This window comes from Chionomys nivalis, chromosome 11 (assembly GCF_950005125.1).
Source record: "Chionomys nivalis chromosome 11, mChiNiv1.1, whole genome shotgun sequence".
NCBI classification, from domain to species: Eukaryota; Metazoa; Chordata; class Mammalia; order Rodentia; family Cricetidae; genus Chionomys; species Chionomys nivalis.
The window spans coordinates 46,058,850-46,085,969 of record NC_080096.1 but is presented as its reverse complement, the minus strand read 5'-3'; the positions used below and the strand labels follow the sequence as shown (position 1 = coordinate 46,085,969).

Below are 27,120 nucleotides of genomic sequence, written 5' to 3'. Positions count from 1 at the left end.
CTGTTTAATTAAAGTCAGTAAGTGTCTTCCTAAAAGCCACACTGTACCAAGATACTGGGCAGTTCAATTCTGCTTTACTTTTTCTTCTTTTAAACTAATTACCATTAATGTATCTATAATGTTATTAAAGAGGCCATGATAAGATTTAGTGAAGCCATCTCCACTGCCTTTCTTAGAGTCAAAAATACGGTGGCAAAAGTGGATTCTCAGAAGGGAAAAGTCAGGCCAGGCTTGGCAGCGCAGTCCATCATCCCACCACTTAGGAAAAAGAGGCAGAAGGGTCATGAAGTTGAAGCCAGCCAGAGCTTCAGAGCAAATCCCCAGCTCGCCTGGACAACATAATGAGGTCTTGTCTCTAAAACAGGGGTGGAGGAGATGACAGGCAGGACACAAGCACCTGTCTTTCTTTCAGTCAGGCTGCTTAAACATCCATCTAAAGGACTTAAGAAGCACCTGCACCATGACAATGAAACCTGTCTTTTATTTTGTCCCTAAAAGGGGCTTTCAAATGTTTGACCACATTCAGGATTCATAGTCCCCTCCACAGATGAAAAGACCTGACTTAGGACAGTCCCATGATCAATTGCCAGGGAGTGGCACAATTCTTTGTCCAGTGTCCTTGCTGGCATTTTGTTCCTTTCTGGAAAAGATACAGGCTGCAAGGAATCCCCACACAGAGAACAGATACATAAGTATGCACACTAAAACCTTAGGGTCTGTTTCCAGCTGCTAAGACAAACAGGGACCTTGGCATCTGGAGGAGGATGTGGTAGGATGCCAAGAACTAGCAGTAGAGACTGTGCAGTCAAGAAGACACAGAGTATGAGGCTTGGGCTAGGAAGCCATCTGGGAGAGGAGCAGCTGCCAGACTCGAGAAATCAAGATTGAAAGTGGGGGGGGGGGGGGGGACTGTGCTATTCTAGAAAAGAGTCAGAAGAAAGGAAAATCACCAGCATGGTACCAGCAGGTGTTTGGATCAGGAGGACTGGGAAACAAACACAAAAGAAAGACAGGAAAGAGCAGACATTATGGAGAAGTAAAGAAGGGTGCAAAAGAGTCTGTGCTAGTCTGTCCAGGAAGACAAATGGCCAGGACATGCCTGGTCTTGAGCAGGTCTCCTAAACTCTCAGGACTCAAGTTCTGCCTGATGATAAAGTATTGGGGTTCTCTACAGATGGAGGCAGTTAGAAGTCTGGGCCTCTAGTCACTCCAAACTGGGTTGAGTCGTCAGACCTACTTCTTTCTGTGTGACCTTGGGTACTTCCTTAACTTCTCTGAGTTTCTGTTTCCCAAGTAAAACAGTAATTATAAAACTCACTGCTTTACAAGATTGTTACGATGGATGATTAGAGTTCCCTAATCTTATGCTAAAATTAAAAGCTTAACAGCCATTAGGTCAGTTTTTGTTAAATTTACACAAGGGTTTAAATTATTTTCGATTTAAAGGGGGTGGCTCAACTGTCAAAGTGTCTACTGTATAAACATGAGAACCTTGTTTCAGATTTCCATGTCAAAACTGGCATAGCTGCAACCTAAGCAGAGTAGGAGTGCAGAAAGTTGAAACCATGATGTTCACTGCCCAGCCTAGGTAAAATGATGCCTGAAGTTAACCTCCCACCTCCACACACATGTGCACATACAAATGAACAGTACATACACAAGGAGGGGGGTGAGGAACAGGTAAAGCATGTGGGAAACTATGTTGTCACAAATTGACACAATTTTTCACTAACATAATTTTGGCACTGTCATGAAACAAGACACAGAACCTTGCTAATTGGCACACCTCTTGACAAAGTCTGAAGGAAACCATGACTTTGGTGATTAAGAAGTGACCCTGAGTTCCCCCATGCTCCTTGCTAATTTGTGCTAATTTATTTGTGTGTCCTAAAATTTATACAAATTATTTTTGGGGCAAAAAACCCATCTTTTTTTTAAAATTATTTTTATTCTTTTTTAATTAAAATTTCCACCTGTCCCCGTTTCCCATTTCCCTCCCCCTCCTCCCAAATATTGCCCCTCCCCCCACTCCCCTTTCCCTATCCCCACTCCTCTTCTCCTCCCCCCACTCCATTCCCCCTCCCTCTCGATACTGAAGAGCAGTACAAATTCCCTGCCCTGCGGGAAGACCGAGGTCCTCCCACTTCTATCTAGGTCCAGGAAGGTGATCGTCCAAACAGGCTAAGCTCCCACAAAGCCAGTTCATGTATTAGGATCGAAACCTAGTGCCATTGTCCTTGGCTTCTCATCAGCCTTCATTGTCCGCCACGTTCAGAGAGTCCAGTTTCAACCCATGCTTTTTCAGTCCCCAAAAAACCCATCTTTAACCTTAATAATTTGGCATTCTCAGGTACAAAACACAGTCACTTGTCTGAGTAGTTAGGGTGAGAGTGTGAGGGGAAGGCCACCATACTGGCACCACCACCAAGGATCACAAGCCATTGCCAGGTAGGGACCCTGCTTCGGGCACAACTCCTTAAAAGCTCAGTACCCAGAAGGAAAGAGTCAGAGCTCCTCAGCCCTGCAGCCTCATGGAAGACCACTAGGGAGTCCAAGCAAGCAACACAGACAGACCAAGTGCTGCAAAACTCCGAACAGAACAACACTCTATGCTCTAAAGGAATTTGGCTCCTGCATCAAAATATACTTGGATGAAAAAAGTAGGAGAAAAAGGAGAAAAAGTCTTCCCTACAGAGTCTCCAGCACTTCTCTGTCAAGTAATCATGATCAATATGTATGATTAACAGGGGCTCTCCTTTTTTCCTTCAAGGCTGGAGATAAGCCCAAGGTACCAACTCATCCAAGTAAACACAACCACTGAACCACATGTGTAGCCCAAAATGCCACCCTCAAACACCACCCTCAAACTGCTGGCAGAGTTCTGAGCAGATGGCACTGGTGCAATACGGAACACATTCAATGCTCCAGCAGCAGATAGAGTCGAGACCACCCTTCTGCCCACCCCACCCCATTTTCTACAGCACAGCCTCACATCTACTCTTTAGGAACTACGACTGCAGTAAGAAATACATCTTACAATATCCATGTGCTTCACAGAAAGAAACTTCTGTCAGGTGAGGTGGCTCACACCTGTAATCCCACACTCAAGAGGCAGAGGCAGGAGGATCTCTGGTGTGGGAAGTCCTTCTGTCTATGTGTTGCTTTTATTGGTTAATGAATAAATCTGTTTTGGCCAGCGGCTTAGCAGACTAGGGCAAGGCAGGAATTCCAAGCAGATAGAGGAGGAGAAAGAAGGTGGAGTCAGTGAGAAGCCATGTAGCTGTCCCCAGGAGACAAATATCAGAATCTTGCTGGTAAGCCACAGCAACGTGGTAATATATAAGAGTAAACCAGAAATACACTTAAGCTATTGGCCAAACAGTATTTTGAATAATATAGTTTTTGAGTGATTATTTTGGGCCTGGGCAACTGGGAATGAACAAGTGGGCTCCCCCAACAGATCTCCCTTTCTTATACAGTGAGCTTTGAGATCAACCTGAGTTACACATTAAGATCTTGCTTCAAAAATTCAAAAGGGGGGGGGCTGGAAAGATGGCTCAGTAATTAAGAGCACTGACTACTCTTCCAGAAGACCCAGGTTCAGTTCCCAGCACCCACAATTGCCAAGATCCAACACTCTCACACAGACAAAACACCAATGCAAATAAAAAATAAATAAAAATGAACAAAACAAAACAATTAAAAAATTCAAAAAGGAAACAAACAAAAAAGTCTTACCCTCACTAGGTTTCACTCACTATTTTCTATGGTACCCTATTTTCTTCCATCTAATACACGGTTAAAATGCTAAAGCCTGAAAATATATTTCACAGCTGACTAATAAAAACAGGCAGAGACTGGTCATGAGAGAACTCAGTCTTCACTAGTGTCCCTCCTAGACAGTTACCTCTTAGGGTCATACCATAGTTGCACAAATATCTAGAAACTACATCTCAAAGGCCCGTCTTAACGCCTGCCAATCACCCCTACCCTACCCATGTGTATTTTTACAGCCCCAGGTTCTACTTTTATAGTCACACTTCCCAGGCAGTCTCCACAGAACTTAATGAGCTCAAACTCCAAGTTGTTTATTTTGCATCTGGTCAAAAATTTGACCATATTTCAACCATATTTCCATTGTAAAGGAAGAAAAAAAATCTAGTGTGTGGGTATCAACAGGAAATATGAGAAGGTCATTTAGTTCTGCATTCTGGATGGCAAGAGGTATCATAATTAGAGGTCACTGATTATTTCTTTATCAACTAACTAAAAAGGTATCCAGAGGCAGCTGTCATTTATCAGAAAAAAACACTTTCCACTCTGCACGTAAAAAGGTAAAAACACATTAATGAGATTCATGGAGACCTTGAAGTGAGGCTCCACACAGGTATGCAGCATGCCCACCTCTATCGCTCTTGTCAAAGACACTAACAAACAACCCTTCAATTGGCTGGGCACTCCATTTACTATTTCTGCTGTTTGGCTGGTGGTGAAGAACAGGGCAGGAAGAGGATACAAACCCCAGCCATAGTGCATCTTGTTTGTAAAGGTATAAAATCAGAATACAAAGGATATTTGCTAAGAACACTCAGTAATTAGTGAAAGGAAACATCATGGTAGATGTAAATGATTAACTGGGCTAAATATAGCAAAAGAAATGACTCGCTGACTCCTAGACATCTTTAAATAACACAAACACAAAGTCGCCATGTAAAGTCTGCACGCAGCTTAATGGGAAGAATAGAAAATAGTAAGATAGTCCCCTAAGCAGTACCTCAGAATGAGGCAAGGTGACCGATTGCAAATGTGGCACACACCTGAACAAGGCAAAGAGCAGGCTGTCAGTGAGCACAGATAGCGCTAACATAGTAAGACCACAAAGACTGAGGGGAACCAGCATGGTGGATTTGGTCGGGTTAAGAAGAACCTTAGAAGCTAGGTTCAAGGAGCTTTTAACTTTCTGCAACTGGACATTTTTCCTACACATAGGAAAATACTAAGATTTATATACATTTTTTAATTCTGTAAAAGATAAATGGATGATAGGTAGGTAAGTGATAGACAGGTAACAGATGCATATGACAGACAGATGTGTCTAGTAAAACATCTGGCCTGCAGAAGGCATGTAATACTCTGACCACTACAAAAGACATGAAAGTCAGTGGGAACTTTAGAGATGGGAGGTTTGAACACAGTGAGATTAGGAGCTGACTGTAGGAAATACTCCAAACAAGACAAACAGGAAGACAGCAGAAGACAGAAGGGCAAATGGTCAAACCCCTACCTAGAGGCTGAATGGAGGTGAACAGAGAGCAGAGCTAAGAGAGAGGGTTGGCCTGGGCACCAGGGGAATGCAGGTGTCCACTAAGAAACCTAGCCTCTTCTCTCTGAGAATATATAACTCCTTCAGGCACAGGCAAAACTCATGTATGCACATGTGTGTGTGTGAAGGCAGAGATTTAGAAGGTAACAGGGAAAGTATATGCACATGATGCGTGGAGGTCAATTGTATGAAAATGACATGCTTCTTTCGAAATATTATATCACCAACAGATGCATGGGTGGCTACCTACCATTTACCCCCATTCACCGCCCCCCACTTGCTCCAGCCCCAGAGGGAATATACCAAGATAACAAAAGGGAACTCAGCAAATAACCTAACCTCAAATATCTGAATAATCATTTGGGCACACATCCAAACTTTATGAACTAACTTAACATATAAACACATACATACATACACACACAAAACTTTTGGATAAAATACAATGAGAACATAGAGGTTTTCTGTGAATTACAGTGTAAGTGTAAATGAGTAGAAAATGTCACAGCTATTGGGGACAATAGTGACTAATTCATCCTACCCTACTTATATTATAAATGAGGACAGTGACCATAGCAAGCTTCATTTACATGCAATGGACTTAACTAAAGAAGCATCCCAAACCATGTTTTCTGGAACTCTTTGCCCCTGGGTGGAGTGGTGACTATTCTATGGCATAGCACTCAAAAAAAAAGGGGGGGGGGGAGGACATAGGAATCCATAGTGAAATAAATCAGAAAAACATGGATTAGACAGAGTTAAATAGTTATTTTTGTTTGTTTTTGGTTTTTGGTTTTTGAAACAGGATTTCTCTGTGTAACAGTCCTGACTGTCATGGAACTCATTTTGTAGACCTGGCTGGCCTCAAACTCACAGAGATCTACCTGCCTCTGCCTCCCTAGTGCTGGGATTAAAGGTGTGTGCCACCACCATCCAGAGAGTCAAACAATTGACATCACATGGACTGTGTTCAACTTTTTCTAAATTATTTGACCAAGAGACCTACTTCTGGAGATGAGGAATTGAGACAAGGATCTCATTATTTAACCTAGAATGGCTTCACACTTGAGATCCTCCTGCCTCAGCCTCCTGAGAACTAGGACATAGGTATGTGCCACCATGCTAGGGCCCTCTTTTTCTGATGGAATATGTACTTAAAAGACTCTCCATTAGACTATCTCTGTGCCCTCTTACATTTACCAAATTCCTGTGTTCATCAGAGACACCCCCTCAAAGGCCTTCTTTCCTGGATAGATGACAAAATGTAGATTTCCAGAAATGACACCCATCCATCTCTTTCCTCTCCCCTAGCCTGCTCTTTTTCATATAAACACATCTTAAAATTATACAGACAGAAGTGGGAGGTCAAATCTAAGATTGAAATACTATCAGATCAGACTTCAAAAGTAAGCAGAATGGAAGCTTTTATATTGTTATTTCAAGTAAATGTTCTAGAAACAAACGCCTGGAGTTCACATTTTATCTGTTCCTCAGTAATCCAACTCCCTAGGACAAATTCTAGCCATTCTGACAATAGCAGGCGGGCACAAAGGAAGAAGCTCAAGGAAAGAGAGAACAAGTACCTAGGGACTGGGGACCTTCCAAAAGCCCTTCTCAAATGATCTCAGTTCCCATTAGCCTAGACATTGTTTCTCCTTCAACCTACTTGATTTTCCTGTTTCTACCCCTATCTTTCTGCAAGTCTTCTCTTTTCACCACGTGATTAGTTGAGTTATATGACACATTGGCAGTGAGCCATAGCGTCTTCCCAGAACAGAGCCCACTTGTCAGGAAACCCCGCCTGGTTTCCAGAGCAGGAGGATGGTAGAGAGGGGAAGAGCAGAGTCCCCACTCTGCAATTCTAACAGCTTACAGGGATTTGAAATTCAAGCATGCATCTGTCCACAAAAACAGATGCTACAAACTACACGCAATTTCATAATTAGTAACATATTTTACGAATGTATTTATCTCCATACACAACACTTACACTGTCCTGAGTACAACAATCTTTCCCATAGTATCAGAGTTCACAGATCCTCTGTACATTCTTAGACTAACATACAATCATATTGAAAGCATACAGTACTGTCTCCTACAGTACTGTTACATTTCCCAAACCTTCCTGTTTCCCCACCTGCTTTCCTCAGTGTTAAACAAAGTACATACTGAAAACCTATGATACTTACCCAAATCACAATTCTTATACAATATCACAGAACAGATCATAAGAAATTTCAAGTAGAAAAATTCATTTCTGTACACAACCTTCCTACTCCTGTCTTTACGTATACAATTAAGCAAGAAACAAGTCATATATGAATGTTCAGTGTGATCTCTCCTTTGACTCCTGTTACAAGCTAAAAGAGAGAAGGGTCAGGTTCTGGTGTCTCATAGTCAAGTGTTTAGGTTGAAGCCTCCCCACTTCCAGGCATCTTCCTTCACCTTTTCTCTATCTACACTGGCAGCTAGATCCAGATTGGTACTGTAAAGACCGCTTATCTCAAAACTCTGATCTCAAACATGCACCTTTTCAACATCTCTGCTTAGAGCTTGCATCAATAGCACCTCCTCCCTCCACACCAGTAGTCACCATCTCAAATGCCAGTGTTCACCACACTGTTACATCAAACCCCCAAAGGTCAGTCTTGACACATCTATGTCCTCACATCCCACATCTTAACTATTATTAATTCTATCAGTATTAGCTTCAAAATATGTCCTAGAGCCAACAATTCTCACCACTGCAATGTGAGTCATCATCACTGTCTCAACAGAAGCACCAAAAGGGCAAGAGCTGTGATGGTTGTGTTGCTGGTCTGCTGGGTCTTGCACACAGCTTGATAACCTGTGAATGAATGCTAGATAAATGACAAATTGGGATGACTACGTGAATACTGTCTCAGAACAGACAACAGAAAAAGTTAGGTCTTGAACCCAGATCTTCAGCTATTAAGAACAAAACTGTTTCCAGTGTGCACGCTACCTCTTGAAGTTTTGAAGAAAGGGTATAGGCTGCTCCTACTTTCACTCTTGTGCTTGTGTTTTCCTTACAGATCCAGATATTTTCTTCTGTTAAGTCTTCTGCTCTGGCCCTTGCACAGTGTTTCCTCAACACTGTGAAGAAGTGGGACATCCATGGAACATAGCACACTACCTTTCTAGTAACACCTTTACAACTGGGTTTGTTTGAGGAAAAATTTATTCTCTTTTGAGAAGAATCTAATTCTTAGATTTTATTTATTTTGATTTTATGTGTATGAGTGTTTGCCTGCATCTGTCTATGCATCACAGTCATCCTGCACATGCCTATAACTCCAGCTCCATGGAAGACAGAGACAGAAAATTTTCTGGGGCTTTTTGCTCCCAGTCTATCCAAGAAAGTGTGAGCCCCAGGGTCAAATAGAGACCTTGCCTCAATAAAATAGGCAGAGAATGATAGACAAGGGCATCTGATTCTCTCTTCTGGTCTCCACATATGTACACAGATACTCAGACACACAGATAAATAAAGCTTGGGGAAGGCAGGAGGAGTTACAGTTACAGTTCATGCCTGTAACTGCAGCACTTGTCAGGAAAAGACAAGAGGATTTCCATTCCAGCTTGGGTGATAGATAAATTCCAGTCCAGCCTGTTTCACAAAACAAAAGAGACAAACCTGAGACATGGCTAGCACTGATTAGATCATAGGAGCCAGTCATCTTGTCCAATTCTCAACTGAAAAATTATGACATAGGGATGGGAGCAGATGTTTTAGGGAAGCAGAAACACATGTAACCGTTGCATATAGATGTCCTCATGCATTCCTGCTGGTGTCCTCAAAAAAGAAATAGCTACCAGAAAGTGAAAAGGCTATGGTCTGTGGGAAAGAATTACACTGCTGTAGAGTTATAAACCTCTCAGCTTTCCTCAGATCTGGAGTAAAAAGGAATTCAGAAAAAGTTCTGGATCCCAAAATTACAGGATCTGTCACAGTACCTGCTCTGAATTTTGTACTTTTCAAATGCAGTAAGAATATACATATAAGATGTGTTAGAACACACTCCCAGTCCTGTCATGTTGAGATCTTCTTGACTTTAGAGAACTGACCTCCTGAAAATTCAGGGTTACTCTAAGAAAAATCAAATACAAAAGTGACATGAAAACATGATCCTTTATTGAAAGATGCTTTTAATAATAAAAAAAAACACCAAGTAGTAAGAACTACAAAAAAAAAAAGCTAGCAAAACTATGCTTACACCAACATTACATTTGCCAATTAATAAACATAGAATTATGAAGCTTACTTTGCTCTTCTCATTAGCCTAAATCCTTCTAGGTCGGATATTTCTCAGTTGGAACCTGAAATCTGCTCAGAAAAATCTGGTGTTTATCATGTATCCTAAGATGGAACAGGTAAAGAAAGGATAGTGATAATGGAGTCTCTTGGTCCCTTAACTGAAAGAGCAATACAGACACTTTAAACACACCCATCTTCTCTAGGGAGTACAGGAATGTGGAGGAGGAGTCAAGTAAGTACCATCCAGGTCAAAACTTTAATATACCAATCCACAATTCTTACCAATTCTTTGAATGTAAAACCTTCAGTAGGCCAAACAGAGGACTCATGTTTCCTGTGCTCAATCTCCTGGCACTGAACCTCTCAAGACAGCATTTGCAATTGACTATATAACCTTGTTAATCTCAACATGACAAAGGTTATTCTACTAAATTACCATTGACACTGTTCAAACTTCCAACACAGTCAAGTTTCTATTCCATTTGCTTATGGATCATCAACTATGTTTTGCTTGAATTCCCACATTTAGGGAAAATGGTAAAGAGTCCTATCTTGCCTGGTCTCCATACTAGCAAAATGCTATTTAAGTAATTTTAATTAGGCAAATGCAAGTCTGTTAAAAATGAAAGGATATACCCCTATCTTTAGAAAAGTCTTGAGCCTATGTTCATAGCAAGCAAATGCACACACATGCTTTGCTCAAGTGAGCTTTAAATGCACACTCTATCTGTAAATATGACCTCTAGCCAGAGAAGTTGCATGATTACATGTGACTATTCGCTAGTCCAAAGGCAAACGTACTGAATTTCCAGACAAAATTCCCATACAAGGTCACAGGGTTCATGAAGTCCTACCATTAATTAAATTAAATTAAAGGCCTCCAGAGTTTCTCCTTTTTGAACTTCTGATAATTATATCAAAATAATGTTGAAACTACAGTGCTCTCTTTACACCATATGTAAAATTTAATATCTGACTTAACCCAAAAGACTCTTTTTTTATTTTTTATAAAAAAAACAACATATCCACATAGTTTATTTCTCACAGTTATCCCAACAATTGAACATTTCAAGAACATACTGCAGATAAGAAATGTACAAAATGTTTCAAATGATTCACAAAGAAATCCAGCAGCATAAAAGAATGCTTGTGAACCCTTGCTCACTGTGCAGACTACATTTAATCACTCATTAAATAGTAATAAAAATACAATCTTTTATGAATCTTGCGCAGATTACAAAAGAGGGAAAAATGATCACTATATGATTTTTATATTAGGCAGTTTTCTTTGACGAGTCGTACGGACAACTCCGAATACAGAGGCAGAGGCTGTGTATCTCAAGGGATTAACGCTGTGACTCAGACTTTACAGTCTACCACTGGCACTCTTCAGCAGTCTGCACACATCACATGATCATCTTTATAACATGACTCTAAGAATGTATCTGCGTGACAACTGCACGACACTCACACCCGTGAGCAGAGCGCAGCCGCCTCATGAGCTGGTTACGGGAGCAGAGCGCAGCCGCCTCATGAGCTGGTTACGGGAGCAGAGCGCAGCCGCCTCATGCTTTGCTCTTGGTAAGGACAGTTCATCGTGATTAAAAGTTAGGTATCAAACCGTTACGCAGCTCCAGTCTACTAAAGGCCATCAGTGACCACCGGACAGAGCTCTTTTAGAGTACACATCCTAGAAGCAAACACCAGCATTGGTTAGAATTTCGTCTATGAGTCAGTTTCTGCGCTGAAAACTATTTCCACAAAACTGAAAGCCACTAAACTGACTTAATATAAATACCTTGTCTTCCATCACCATACTTATGACCGAGGTCTCTGAAACCTTTGGGATTTACTCTCTCGTTAACGCGTGCTCTTGTTTCCATCTCACTCATCTCAGATCACCACCTACAAGGCTTTAAGGTGGTGGTGGAATCTCACCAGGGAAACACTCAGCTCACCAGGAATGTTCAGCTGCTGATCTACAGCCACACGGTGCAGAGCTGTACTTGACAAGGACACTCGGGGAGCTCTAATGCTGTGAGTGTCCAAACGGCACACACCTTCAACAATGATGCCATTGCTGCGCGCTGATGAGAACTAGAGCTGACACTCTCCTCCATGTCATCTGTTGGCTGGGAGGTAGTTGGGGTCAAGATAACTACAACTAGTGCCCTGGGACACACAGTAGTCTCTGTCTAAGAACGTCTCTGACTTATAAACAGGCTCTAACTGGTGGTCATCCTTGTGAATATCTGTTTCATGTGGGCAGTCTGAACAAGAGTCACAGAAATCCAGAGACATTTCTGGAGGAGAATCCTGGCAGTGCCACTGGACACCCTGGGTAGGTTCTGCACCACAGTTATCACACTTAAAGCCCACATGCTGCACAAACCCACCTTCTGCTTGCATCTGCTGGAGCTTCTGCTTCTTTAACTTTTTAAACTGTAATAATTCTTTATATTCAGGCAAACTCCTATACATGATAGGAATGCTTTCCTCATCTGATGCTTCCTCAGCAGGAGTGTGCATGTGGAAGACTCTTTTTTTAAAAAAGTCTATTACATTTATTTATTTATGGCCAGGTTCATGCCATGGCATGAATATAGAGGTCAGCAGATCACTTGCAGGACTCAGCTCTCGCTTTTTACCATGTATATTCTGGGGATAAAACTCAAGCTTGGTGCCAAGATTCCTTATCTACTGGGCCATCTTTGGGGCCTATTAACCCATAAGATTATAGAGTGGTTTATTAAGTACCTTTAATAAAACAAGAATATACTTTTGTTAACTTTTTTAAGACAGGGTTTCTCTGTGTACCCATGGCTGTCTTAGACTTTGTTCTGTAGACCAGGTTGGCCTAGAAATCAGAGATCTATTTGTCTCTGCCTCCTAAATGTTGGGATCACAGCTTTCCAGAGACAATAAAGATGGACCATGAATTTCTTACGGGTTAAAAAGAAAGGGAATTGTGTTCAAATGCAATGCACTGCTCTTTTTTTTTTTCTTAAGTTTATGGTGCTGCTCCTTGAAAAATGTAAATGTTTCTGGCCTCTGTTCTGAGGAATGTTTGTAAGGAGGAGAGCCCCTGAAATACAATCTTCTGCTGCCTCCTGACTACTTGGAGATTTGTGGTGATATTTAGAAATATCAATATTGGCCATTCTGCACTCAGGGCATCAGCCTAAGATGAAAACTGCATCCCTGTTCTCAGTTTTCCTCCACAAAGTTATTCCCCTGCACTTGCTTATATGAGTATGCACTTCACATTCACATTCCTCTCCCTCCCTCTTCTCCTCTCTGCATCTGTCTCTGTCCCTCTCTCCCTGTACTTGGCATTTACTTTCTGACACACGAGCCAAAATGGGAAATTAAAGGGTCGATGGAGATGGGTCACATTAAATCAAGACAATTATTCAGGAGCACAGAAATAATACTCATCCACTTATCAATTTAGTTGGAGAGATGAGACTTAAATAAAATTGAAGAAAACTGCCAGAAAGCATCTAAGCAATACTACTATATTTGGTGGGTGTTTTAAGACTAAAATAATTAGGTCAGAAAATCTTCCTTTTGTGGCATTAATCATGAGAACAAGGTGAAGATAAAATTTTTCATTTGACCTGGGATAGGAGGGTTAAAAGGGGTGTTATTAGTAACACCCAATCACAGGCACGACCAGGCAAACAGGGTCGTATGGCCACATAGCTGCTCATCACCATTTCATACCCTTATCTCATCTATTTCCTCACCGTACCTCTGCATCATCACATAGAGTGGAGATCGGTAACACCATCTCCATTACAAATAAGAAAGTATGTGCCAGGGACTGAGGGTGTAGCAATTGCATGCTGGTATATAAAAGGCCCCTACATTCAACTCCCAATATAGCAAAAAGTAAAGAAAATGCATGCCAAAGAGATGAGTCAAGGAACTCACCCAAGTTTACAAAGAGTAATTAATACTGCAGCTAAGACTCCAGCCAGGTCTGCTTGCTCCCTAGCCAAATGCCCTATTATTAACTAATCTAATGACCTGGATCAGCTCAACAACAATGAGAGCAAACAGAATTTCTTTCTTTTACAATAACAGCAATCAGCTTTTACATGTCTCGAGAAAATACTGTCCTGAAGGCTTCAAATGGAAACATATCTAAGTTTACATATTGATTTTTTGTTTGTTCTGAAGGATTTTTTGTTTGTTTGGGGGGGTGTCTTCCTTCCTTCCTTCCTTCCTTCCGTCCGTCCGTCCGTCCATCCATCCTAAACAGATCTCCCTATGTAGCCCTAGCTAACCTGGAACTATGTAGCTCAGGCTAGTCTTAAAGTTATGAGTGATCTTCCTGCCTCAGCCTTCCATTTTGTGCCAGGTTTACAGTCATGTGACACCATACCACCTAGAAGCCTACATTTTGAGCATCTCTACTTCTAAACACAGCTGGAGTCTACTGAGGTCTCAATGGAAGAAGAACCAAGACACTCTTGGATTTTCCTTGGACTGGTGCTGAGCACAAACATCAGGAAAAGGTAGCAGACATCGGTTCCTAAAATAGAAACAGCTCTTTGTAAAAGCAATGGACAGTACTAAAAAATTAAGTCTTCAGTCTCTGAAGTTGTCTCAGAAATGGCTGTTCCCTGATTGCTCTTAGGGCTGACGAGGGAGGGGAACTTGACTAGGGGAGGGGGAGGGAAATGGGAGGCGGTGGTGGGGAGGCAGAAACCTTTAATAAATAAATAAATTAATTAATTAATTAATTAAAAAAAAGAAATGACTGTTCCTGCATGTAGTTTGGGGCTTTCCTAATTGACTGGCTACAGAGAAACGGTTTCAAAAACAACCCTGCATCCCAAGTGTTTCCTAGTCTTTAGCTATTTCACTGCATGAGGTAAAAACAGGCTTCCTCTCAGATACCCTGGATAGTGGGGTGGACAGATAACAGACTGTTCAAATTGGAATACAAAAGTGAAGCTGGGTGATAATCTTAACTATGTTGGGAAGTTAGACTTAGAGTGGAATGCCCTGCCCATGGCAGATTTCACAAACAACAAAGGGGAAGTCAGTTGCCATAGGCTCACTTACATAAGGACTCAGTTTTGGAGAGTATTATTCAAACTATTTGGAGAGTATTATTTTAACTAGGCACCAAAATGTATCAGGCTTTTTTTCTTTTAGGCCACCACCCAGGTCCCAAATCATGACACAGAGACTTATTAGTTTTGAATGCTCAGCCTAGTGTAGGCTCATTTCTGGCTAGCTCTTTTAACTTAAATTAATTGGTTTCTCTTTATCTACCTTTGCCTCAGAGTTTATTACATTTTTTTCTGTATAACTTACCTTCACTGTTTGTTTTTCTAGGCCTAGCTGGCTGGTGCCTGCCTGGCTTCTTGCCCCGGTACAGGTCCCTCATTCTCTCCTCCTCCTCCTTTCATTCCTCCTTCTCCCTCAAGCCTAGATTTCTCTTCTTATTCATTCTCTCTGCCTGACAGCCCTGCCTATCCTTTCTCTGCCTAGCTTTTGGCCATTCAGCTTTTTATTAGACCAACTAGGTGCCTTTAGGGAGGCAAGATGAAACAAAACCAACACATCTTTTCATAATTAAACAATGCAGCATAAACAAAAGTAACATAAAGTTAAAGTAATATTCCTCAGCATAAACAAATGTAAATTTGCTCAGTTAAAATAACATTCCACAACATTCAGTTTCATTCACACATTTGTGCGTGCCTACTGTGTGTAGATATTCTGTACTGTACTGAAGCTCTATGGAAGCAGACTCAATCCTGTAATTCTAGATAAACGTTGAGTAGGCAAAGTTCCACAGAGAAAAATATGGGGCGATATGAACAGAAAAATAATAGATATTAAACAGGAAAAACAGGTCAGACTGGAGGTAAGATATTTCAGGCAAAAGTTAAGAGGATGTTGCAGAAACATACACTCCAGAGCACAAAAGTCCCTCCTATGCAGTTCAGAGCAGTGCACTAGGGCACACATGCGAGTAGTGGCCAGAAACAGAAGGAAAGCAGTGAGGAAGAGGCACGCCAGACTGGACTCTCAGTCATGCTTGGAAAATAGAATGTTATAAATACAGGTGGAGGAGGCCACTGAAAAGCTAATTTAAGAAACCTCCATATTCACAAATCATTTAAGAAGAGCAGCAGACAGAAGATAGAGAACAAACATAATCCAAATAAGCAAAGCTGCTGATCTGGCTGCCAAATAATACTAGATGGTTACTGCTGTCTTCTGTGCCTGTCATGACTGTTGTGCACATGAACTCCCAGCAGCTTGGGTTACCTGCAGAAAATCAAGCCAGTCAATACTCCAGGATGCATGGGGGAGGGGTTCCCACCCCTAGCTGAGGAGCGCCAGTAGATGGCCCTGCACCCTTGCACATACAGACAGCACTAAGAGGACTCAGTGAGTTGTAAAAAAAAAATTTAAATAATATGAAGGTGGGATGAGATATGATGAGAATGGGGATCCAGGAGAAGAGGGAGAGGAGAGTATGGATATGATCAAGATACATGTATGAAATGGCCAACGAATAAACTAAAATCGTTTTAAAGAAAAAAATTATGTGGGATTGGAGAGATGGCTCAGCATTCAAGAGCACTTGCTGTTCTTACAGAGGACCCAAGTTAAGTTCCTAGCTTTCACATGGCAGCTCACAACCATTTACGTAACTCCAGATCTAGAGGATTCGACACCTCTTCTGACTTCTGCAGACACCAAGTATAATGTGGTGCATATACACACATGTTGATAGAACACTCATACACATAAATAAATCTTTTTAAAGATTTTTAAGAAATTAAGCTGAACTTAACATTTACAAATCCCCAGACATTGAGCTAGGCACTAGAGGACAAACAGAATTCACTCAGTGCCTTACAGAAACTGAAATCTAACTAAAAAGACAAGGATGGCAACAGTTCTAATAGGGTAACCAGAGATATGGAGTAAAAGGCCTAAGTTAAACAACGGAATGCTTTTGCTGTTAGACATTTCAATATCTATGAGGGATAACACTAACATAACTTTAGAACTTTAGAAATAAAGTTCTGAACTAATGTAGAAATAAACAGGAAAGAATAGCCATTCTAAGAAAGAACTACTAAAGATGAACAAAAAAAAATATTTACACAAATCTATTTAAAATGCACCTATATTAATTAAATGATCTTTTCTGAACATACCATACAGCACAAGACTATAATCTCTTCTAGACTTAGAAGCAGTAAGTTGGATTCTATTAAAGGCCAGTATAGGCTACATAAATAAATAACCTCATGTAAATTTGTATCCCACTTAGTAGCAATGTGATTTTTGAGACAATTCTTTCACCTGCCTCTTTTCGCTGGAAAGTGAAAATGATCATATCTCTCACCTTATTTGTAGACTGAGAGTAAATGAGTCAAGATCCCTGGTTAAAATGACAGTAAACACCAGTCTCCAATATTAGTCCCTGAAATCCCACTAAAATAGAAGTTATAACTTTATTCAAAGTATTTATGTAAAATAGTAGAGTTAAGGCTTTTTTATTTATTTAAGGAGTCAATCCACAAATGAGTGATGGAAAGATGAAAGGCGAAGCTGCAGCTACCATTAAGAAGCAAGAAAACGGATGTATGGGAATAGGAGAAAGAAGGCCAGGCTGACAATGGCAAAACAGACAAGCAAGTCAATGTCAGCAACAAGACCTCAACGTGTACAATTGAAATGCACTCTCCAGAATACCAATGACAAAGTGGAGAAGAGAAGAAGCCTCTAAGAATAAGAACCATTTCCCAGTCTCTAAACAAAAGTTTAGGCCACCCACAGATTTCTCCCCAATAATGGAAATGTTATGCGCCTATCCTGTTTGATATGGTAGTCACCGAACACTGAAACTGTGGCTACTGGCCCAATGACCTGACTTATTACATATTTAGAAATTCAAAATGAAATGAGGGTTGAGGGTGTCACTGAAGCACATGTTTAATATGAACAATGCCTGGAGTTCAACTATTAACACCAGAACAAAGTTAAATGATTGCTATGTGGCTAGTAGCTGTGGCTTGATCATGATGGGTATAAAGGCTTATTTTCTGGGAAAGATATAGAGACTAGAAATACCAGGCAAGCCAGAGGAACCTTAAGCACATCAAATGTTTGTCCAGACACTCTGGGTGCTGCCAAGTTTCACCCTCATTATGGTCTCAAAGATGTGGCTGTCATTACTCAACTCTAGAAACTGGAGGAATATAACCATCTCGCCAGAAGAGACTTCAGGATACTAACAGCTAATGGTTCAACCCAGTCATTCCAGTGAAGTTCAAAGTTCAGAAACCACAAGCTCAACACCCAGCTCTAACAAACAGCTAAAGTAAACAGCTGTCTGCAGAATGTCTCCAAAGCAGACAGAGAGAAAGGCAACTCACTATAAACAAAGGCTCCACAGAGAGTATGAAATTCTTCAAAAAGATAAAAGAAAAATTACCAAGAAGAAAAAAGCAGTTTCTTAAGTTACATTTCAGAGAACAAAACAACCACTAAAAGAAAAAAAATGGAAATGAAAAGGCAGACTGGAAAGGGGCCTTATGGAACTTTCTAAATTGATGCAATGTTCTGTTTTGTACACAACTGTCAAAATAGAGCACAAGCACTTGGGTTTGTATACTCTAGTGCACACAAGATTATACCTTAGTTGTTACAAGGTTAACTTAAAAATTTAAGTCAAGGTTTGTCCTTGAACAGTTTGAAAAGAGACAAGAAAATAATTTAAAGAGGACCAATCCAGACAGTGACAAATCTGAGTTTCTAAAGGAAAAACAAGAAACAACAGAAGACAGAAAATCATCAGCAAAACCAAGCAAGAAAGATTTCCCAGAAGAGAAGGCCACAAGTAGCCGGAAGGAAAAGGCTGACACAAGAGAGGAAGATAGGTCTGCTCTGGCCTTTCCTGAGAATCACAAAACACTGGGAACAAGTCTGTGATCTTCCTATAGGGAATAAAGCATGCTACATGCTGAAATTGAGACGTTAAAATACTTACAGGCCTTAAAACAGCTGCAGAGAAGAGAAGATGAGGACATCATAATCCAAGGCTCTCAAAATTCATACGGTAAAATTTCCAACCTAGAAGTTTATAAGCAATCAAATCACCAAAAATAAGTTAAAAAGGGGGAATCAAAGAATATTCATTGAGTATCTTAAAATAATTTACCAAGAAGCTAATAAGCAACCAGAGTCAATACAAGAAATTACCAAGCAAAAGGGAATACAGGAATTGTTCACTGGGGCTGTGGTGGCCATCCGCTATAACCAGGCCACACTTAGTACACTGATGTTCAAGAGATAGAGATGAAACCAAGGATAGTGATACACATGTATTCCCAGTCCTCGGGAGGCTGAAGCAGAAGACCAAGAATTCACAACCAGCCTGGGCTACACAAGACTCCGTGAAAGAATGGGGGTAAGGAGGCTGTTATGCTGAAGGCTGTCATCAACAAGATCCCTGAAGACTGTGTATCAGGGCCCAAACATCTAGGTAGCTCTGGGTCACATTCCTAACTAAATAAGGCCTTTCTTTATTATATTTTAGAGTATTGGGGCTCTAGTTCTCCTTTCCATGTCTACTCTCTGACTCTGCAAAGAACATTTTACAGAAGCATTTTGCTTTGGCCTATGATGGAGAGCTGGATAAAAGCCAAGAAAAGCAGCCACTCTACTTCCCCAATTCCAAACAGTGGAGCTGCTACAGCCTCCAGGCACTCTGAAGAGCCCTGTCTCCATAACTACCTCATTAAAAGGTCCCTACATCAAGTCTGATAACATACTGGATACTGACTTTCATCAGGGGCATGATGGTCTAGGAGTCTCTAGCTAACAAGAGCAAACAAACCATTCCTTACATACCCTGGCTGGCACTTGCTTACGAAAGACAATGACTCCCAGGATAGCCAAAACAATCCTGTACAATAAAGGAACTTCTGGAGGCATCATAATCCCTAACTTCAAACTCTACTACAGAGCTACAGTACTGAAAACAGACTGGTATGGGGATAAAAACAGAAAGGAGGACCAATGGAATCAAATCAAAGACTCGGATAGCAATCCACACATCTACGAACACCTGATTTTTGACAAAGAAGCAAAAAATATCAAATGGGGAAAAAAGGCATATTTAACAAATGGTGCTGGCATAACTGGATATCAACACGTACCTATCGCCATGCACAAAACTCAAGTCCAAATGGATCAAAGACATTAACATAAAACCAACCACACTGAACCTCATAAAAGAAAGTGGGAAGCAATCCTAAATGCATTGGCATAGGAGACCACTTCCTAAAAATAACTCCAGTAGCACAGACACTCAGAGAAACACTAAGTGGGACCTCCTGAAACTGAGAAGCTTCTATAAAGCAAATACAGTAAACAAGAAAGACAAAACGGCAGCCTACAGAATGGAAAAAGATCTTCAGCAACCCCACGTCAGACAGAGGACTGATCTCCAAAATATACAAATAACTCAAGAAATCAGTCATCAAAAGAACAAATAATCCAATAAAATCAATGGGGTACAGACCTAAACAGAGAACTCTCAACAGAAGAATCTAAAATGGCTGAAAGACACTTAAGGAAATACTCAATATCCTTAGTCATCAGAGAAATGCAAATCAAAACAACTCTGAGATTCCATCTTATACCTGTAAGAATGGCCAAGATCAAAAACACTGATGACAACTTATGCTGGAGAGGTTGTGGGGAAAAGGGAACACTTCTGCACTGCTGGTGGGAATGCAAGCTGGTACAACCCCTTTGGATGTCAGTGTGGAGATTTCTCAGAAAACTAGGAAACAACCTTCCTCAAAACCCAGTAATACCACTTTTGGGTATATACCCAAAGGATATGTATATACTACATGGACATGTGCTCAACTATATTCATAGTACTATTATTTGTCATAGCCAGAACCTGGAAACAACCTAAATGCCCCTTGATCGAAGAATTAATAAAGAAGATGTGATACATTTACATAATGGAGTACTACACAGCAGAAAAAAATAATGACATCTTGAAATTTATGGGTAAATGGATGGATCTAGAAAACATCATATTGGTTTGAGGTAACCCAGACCCAGAAAGACAAATATTAATATATACTCACTCATAAGCGGCCTTTAGACATAAAGCAAAAAACAAAAACAAAAAACAACCAGCCTACAATTCACAACCCCAGAGAACCTAGACAACAAAGAGGACCCTAAGAGAGATAGATATACATGGATCTAATCTACATGCGTAGTAGAAAAAGACAAGATCTCCTAAGTAAATTAGGAGCATGGGGACCATAGGAGGAGGTAGAAGAAGAGGGGGGAAGAAGGGGAGGGAGCAGAGAAAAATATATAGCTCAATAAAAACAATTTTTAAAAAGAGAAAAAAATGAAAGAAAATGACTAATGCAAAATGGGTATGATTGCTCTCTCTGGGGGAATGTGAAAGAGAAGGATACCTGGAGACTTCCTAAGATACTGGCAACATCCTTTTTCTTATACTGACTGGTGGACATGTAAGCATTTTTCTTTAATTACAGAGTTATAATTCAAGTAATCTTCTATATGTTGATATAGTTTTCAAATTTTAAAATCTTCCTCCCAACTGGAACTGGACATAGTAGCATAACTTGCCATTCCAGCACTGGGAAGGCTCAGACAGGAGGATTATGAGTCCAAAGCCAGTTTGGGTTACAAAGTGAGGCCCTGTCTCAAACAAAATAGCATAAAATAGAATCATATAACAAAGCCCTCTCCCAATGAGATTAACAAGATAGTTAAGGCCCTGATGCAAGGGACTCTACAAGTAGACACACCTCAACATCAATCACCTCATCCTCCCCAATTACAAAACACTGTGTTCACTTAGAGCTAGTCTCAAAGGGTAGAAACCTTCTAAAGCTCTGATGAAGCAAGAATTTCCAATTGTCACTTTGTCCTTCACTGACAGTGTGTGCTTCCTAGGACAAGTAGATAGATAGACAGATAGACAGATAGACAGATACATACATACATACATGCATACATACGTAAATACCATTACTTTTCCTAATGACGTTTCCCTCCTCCAGACTTTAATTGCCTCCTAAGCTAATGGGGATGGGGTCTGACAAACATACACTGTCTCAGAAGAGTTCTCACTAGGGTCCTCTTCCATGGGGGTGGGAGAGAATAGGAGAAATAGGTGGACCTCCATGATTAGCAGAAAAGTGGCCCCATGAGACCAGAAAGTCCCTTTCACTATGGAACCTGCCTGAAGTTTTCCACTTCTGGCCACCATGGAATATTTTGCCAGCATCCAGGGCTCTAACTATGTCCTCATCCTCTCCAACAGGGTGGCAACCTGCAGTACCATCCAGATGAAGCACAATGACAAGATCTTTTTTTTTTAACAAATAGTGAAAAAAATCTTAATCATATGTATTGGAGAGGCTGGAAACATTGTACAGCTTACAGATTATACCGTGGAAAATGTGCAGCTTTATAAGATAAAGAATGGATATGAATTGTCCACCACAGTAACAGATGATTCCCAGTTGAAACCAGCTGGCTGCCTCTGAAATTAGACCGTGTAGCCTGTGAACCTTCTTCCAGCGGCTATGATGAGCACAAAGGACCAGAGCTTTACTACATGGACGACGTGACAGCCCTCCTGATTCTCAGCGTCCCTGACCAACACTACAAAGCAGCCGTCTCACATGAGTACAGGGGACCTCTTAGGGAATGTCTGCAGGAGCTCCAGAAGCACGGCCTGGAGAACATGTCCTTCTCTAAGCATGGACTCCCTCCTACTTGTCAGCAAAATTGTTTTGAAGGGCCCTTTTCATTTTTTCTACTCCTTTGGTGAGCACTCTTGATAGGCAGTTAATTCAAAATAAAGCTGAATATAGATAAAGAACAAAAAAAAAAAAAAAAAAAAACAAAGAAAAATGGCTAGCTCCATACAGAAAATTCATCGTGATATTTCCTGATTAACTGAGCCAAACAAAACTGTTGGGCAAAAGAGGAGGTGTGCTACCAAGGATAATCCTTGAAAAGTATTTACAAGTTTGAAAACGACTAAACCAGACTTTAAATAAAGTATAATGTATGCGGAATAGTGACAGTGGGGCCTCCTCTCCAGTACTGAATCTTACTGAGCTTGTCCCCTGGACAAGCAGCATATGCCCAAGGAGTTCTAACCTTGTCTACCCTGTCTATACTGGCTCTGGGTAGGTCAGAAAAGCCCCCTAACCTTCATTTTTGCCCCCCTGTGAAACTGTGGACAGAATAAACAACTGTGAAGTTCCCTCAAGGTCAGCAGGAGCACATTACGATGCGTTCTCACTTGTGAGGACTACCAGAAGAGAACACATCTATCCGATGCAAAACTGTCTCTAATTTCCAGCTCATAAAAAGATTCAGGAGACATGGCTTCAAATTAAGGTGCCTTATACACAGTTTTAGTTATAAAAGCTTTTTATTAATACTATGCTTTAAAACAGTTAAATATGCCAGGCGGTGGTGGCGGAAGTCTTTAATGCCAGCACTTGAGAGGCAGATCTCTTTGAGTTCTTGGAATGTTACACCGAAAAACCCGTCTCAAAAAACCAAAAAAGGAGAAGGAGGGGGGAGGAAGAAAAGGGGGATGAGGAGTAGAAAAAAAGAAAGTTAAACATATCCAGTGACTTTTAACCTGAAAACTTCTAAAGCCAAGGAAAAAAAATTAAGTTGAACCTATGCCCACTTCTATTATGATTCCAATTTTTAAAAGTAACTCATAAATGTATATGACTCACATCCGAATACAATGAGGCACTCCCTTATCATTTCATCTTCTGCTGCCAGTAATTCCACCTTATGGAGTGCCAAAGCTCTTAATAAGTATAGCTTGTTTCTGGCTATACTCCAGAAACCAGCACAGGACGGCTGCAGGAAGGAAAGCAGCCTAAAGGAGGATTCCTGGGCTTTGGACTATAGAGGTCCCAAGTCAAAAATGTGCCTTCTTCACATCTCCATAAGCAGTGGCTTAGATTTCAGACACCTGAAACATTAGCTACTCCTCCAGCTTGTGTGGTCCTTTGACATCTATGAAGTGCCTCACATCTATCAACTAAATCAATCCCCAGCAACCTGTTATAGTGCTTAGGAAATGCTACTGTGTTGATGTTACAGAGGAAGAACAGGGGTTCCAACTTTAAATGACCTGTCCCAGGGTAAGCAGCAAGCAAATCCTGGGAAGTGTCCATTTCTGACCAAATTGGTTTGTGATCTAAGAATAAGAGTAGGGGTAGCTCAGGAGCGGAATGGTTAAAACCTAACCTTTTGATATTTTTGTTATTTTACTAAGAGGAGGAGTTCAACTTTTCAAAAACACAGTGACTTCCTTGTCCTTTTCTTATCTCCTCTGTACCCTGAGCTGGTGGATGCACTACTTTCTAAGAAAACATCAGCTATATCAAGTTGATACAGTTGAGCAGTAGGGTGGCTCACCACTATAATCCCGCACTTGGCAGACTGAGGAGGAAGAATTACAAGGTTCAAGCCAGCATGGCTACATCGTAAATTCAAAGCTAATCTAGGCTTCACAATAAGACCCTGCCTCAAAACAACAAACTGTACGGTATGAGAACCTGAATTAAGATCTCCAGCACCAACATTAAAAAGTGAGGCTTGTCTAGAAAAAAAAGAAGCAGACGCGCCCAGGAGGAGTAGAAGACTGGAAATAATCAAACTGAGGGCAGAAATCAACAAAATAGAAACACAGAAAACAGTCCAGAGAATCAATGAAACAAAAAGTTGGTTCTTGGAGAAAATCAACAAGATTGACAAACCCCTATCCAAACTAATTAAACGACAGAGAGAGAACACGCAAATAAATAAGATCAGAAATGAAAAGGGGGACATAACCACAGACACAGAGGAAATTCAGAGAATCATTAGATCTTACTACAAAAGCCTGTATGCCACAAAACTGGAAAATGCAAAAGAAATGGACACTTTTTTAGATAAGTACCATATACCAAACCTAAACCAAGACCAGGTGAACGATCTAAATAGACCTGTTAGTCGCGAAGAATTAGAAACAGTTATCAAAAATCTCCCTTCCAAAAAAAGCCCAGGACCAGATGGTTTCAATGCAGAATTCTACCAGAACTTCCAAGAAGAGCTAATACCTATACTTCTTAATGTATTTCACAATATAGAAACAGAAGAGTCATTGCCAAATTCCTTTTATGAAGCTACAATTACCCTGATACCAAAACCACACAAAGACCCAACCAAGAAAGAGAATTACAGGCCTATCTCACTCATGAACATCGACGCAAAAATTCTCAATAAAATACTGGCAAACCGAATCCAAGAACACATTAGAAAAGTTATCCATTATGATCAAGTAGGCTTCATTCCAGAGATGCAGGGCTGGTTCAACATACGCAAATCTATCAATGTAATCAACCATATAAATAAACTGAAAGAAAAAAACCATATGATCATTTCATTAGATGCTGAAAAAGCATTCGACAAAATTCAACACTCCTTTATGATAAAGGTCTTGGAGAGATTAGGGATACAAGGGTCATACCTAAATATAATAAAAGCTATTTACAGCAAGCCGACAGCTAACATTAAATTAAATGGAGAAAAACTCAAAGCCATCCCACTAAAATCAGGAACACGACAAGGATGTCCACTCTCTCCATACCTCTTCAATATAGTGCTTGAAGTTCTAGCAATAGCAATAAGACAACATAAGGGGATCAAGGGGATCCATATTGGAAAGGAAGAAGTTAAGCTATCATTATTTGCAGATGATATGATAGTATACATAAGCGACCCCAAAAACTCTACCAAAGAACTCCTACAGCTGATAAACACCTTTGGTAATGTGGCAGGATACAAAATCAACTCCAAAAAATCAGTTGCCTTCCTATACACTACGGATAAGGAAGCAGAGAGGGAAATCAGAGAAGCATCACCTTTCACGATAGCCACAAATAGCATAAAATACCTTGGGGTAACTCTGACCAAGGAAGTGAAAGATCTATTTGGCAAGAACTTTAAGTCTTTGAAGAAAGAAATTGAAGAGGACACCAGAAAATGGAAGGACCTCCCTTGCTCTTGGATTGGGAGGATCAACATAGTAAAAATGGCAATTCTACCAAAAGCAATCTATAGATTCAACGCAATCCCCATCAAAATCCCATCAAAATTCTTCACAGATCTGGAGAAGACAATAATCAACTTTATATGGAAAAACAAAAAACCCAGGATAGCCAAAACAATCTTATACAATAAAGGATCGTCTGGAGGCATTACCATCCCTGACTTCAAACTCTATTACAGAGCTACAGTACTGAAAACGGCTTGGTACTGGCATAAAAACAGAGAAGTCGACCAATGGAATAGAATAGAAGACCCTGACTTTAGCCCACAAACCTATGAACACCTGATTTTCGATAAAGGAGCTAAAAGTATACAATGGAAAAAAGAGAGCATCTTCAACAAATTGTGCTGGCAAAACTGGAAGTCAATCTGTAGAAGAATGAAAATAGATCCATATCTATCACCATGCACAAAACTCAAGTCCAAATGGATTAAAGACCTCAATATCAGTCCAAACACACTGAACCTGATAGAAGAGAAAGTGGGAAGTACTCTACAACACATGGGCACAGGAGAACACTTCCTACGTATAACCCCAGCAGCACAAACACTAAGGACATCATTGAATAAATGGGACCTCCTGAGACTGAGAAGCTTCTGTAAAGCAAAGGACACTGTCACTAAGAAAGGCAACCCACTGACTGGGAGAAGATCTTCACCAACCCCGCAACTGACAAAGGTCTGATATCCAAAATATACAAAGAACTCAAGAAATTAGACCGTAAAAGGTTAATCAATCCAATTATAAAATGGGGCACTGAGCTGAACAGAGACTTTTCAACAGAAGAAGTTCAAATGGCCAAAAGACACTTAAGATCGTGCTCAACTTCCTTAGCAATCAGGGAAATGCAAATCAAGACAACATTAAGATACCATCTTACACCGGTCAGAATGGCTAAAATCAAAAACACCAATGATAGCCTCTGCTGGAGAGGTTGTGGAGAAAGGGGCACTCTCATCCATTGCTGGTGGGAATGCAAACTTGTACAACCACTTTGGAAAGCAGTGTGGCGGTTTCTCAGGAAAGTCGGGTTCAACGTACCTCTCGACCCAGCAATACCACTATTGGGAATATACCCAAGAGATGCCCAAACATACAACAAAAGTATATGCTCAACTATGTTCATAGCAGCATTGTTTGTAATAGCCAGAACCTGGAAACAACCTAGATGTCCTTCAATGGAAGAATGGATGAAGAAAGTATGGAATATATACACATTAGAGTACTACTCAGCAGTAAAAAACAATGACTTCTTGAATTTTGCATACAAATGGACAGAAATTGAAAACACTATCCTGAGTGAGGTAAGCCAGACCCAAAAAGAGGAACATG

General features: G+C 40.6%; 1 protein-coding gene across 2 annotated transcripts in view; it reads right to left on the bottom strand.

The window, feature by feature from the left end:
* The window catches only part of Jak1 (Janus kinase 1), a 118,155-nt gene that overhangs the window by 49,921 nt on the left and 41,114 nt on the right, over window positions 1-27,120 (bottom strand). The window contains exon 2 of one of the 2 annotated variants that reach the window (XM_057785217.1): window positions 18,637-18,719. The exons of the other annotated variant lie outside the window; for it this stretch is intronic. The gene's annotated coding sequence lies outside the window, so the exon portion shown is untranslated. The remainder of the gene's footprint in view (window positions 1-18,636; window positions 18,720-27,120) is intronic. 2 annotated transcript variants of the gene reach the window in all.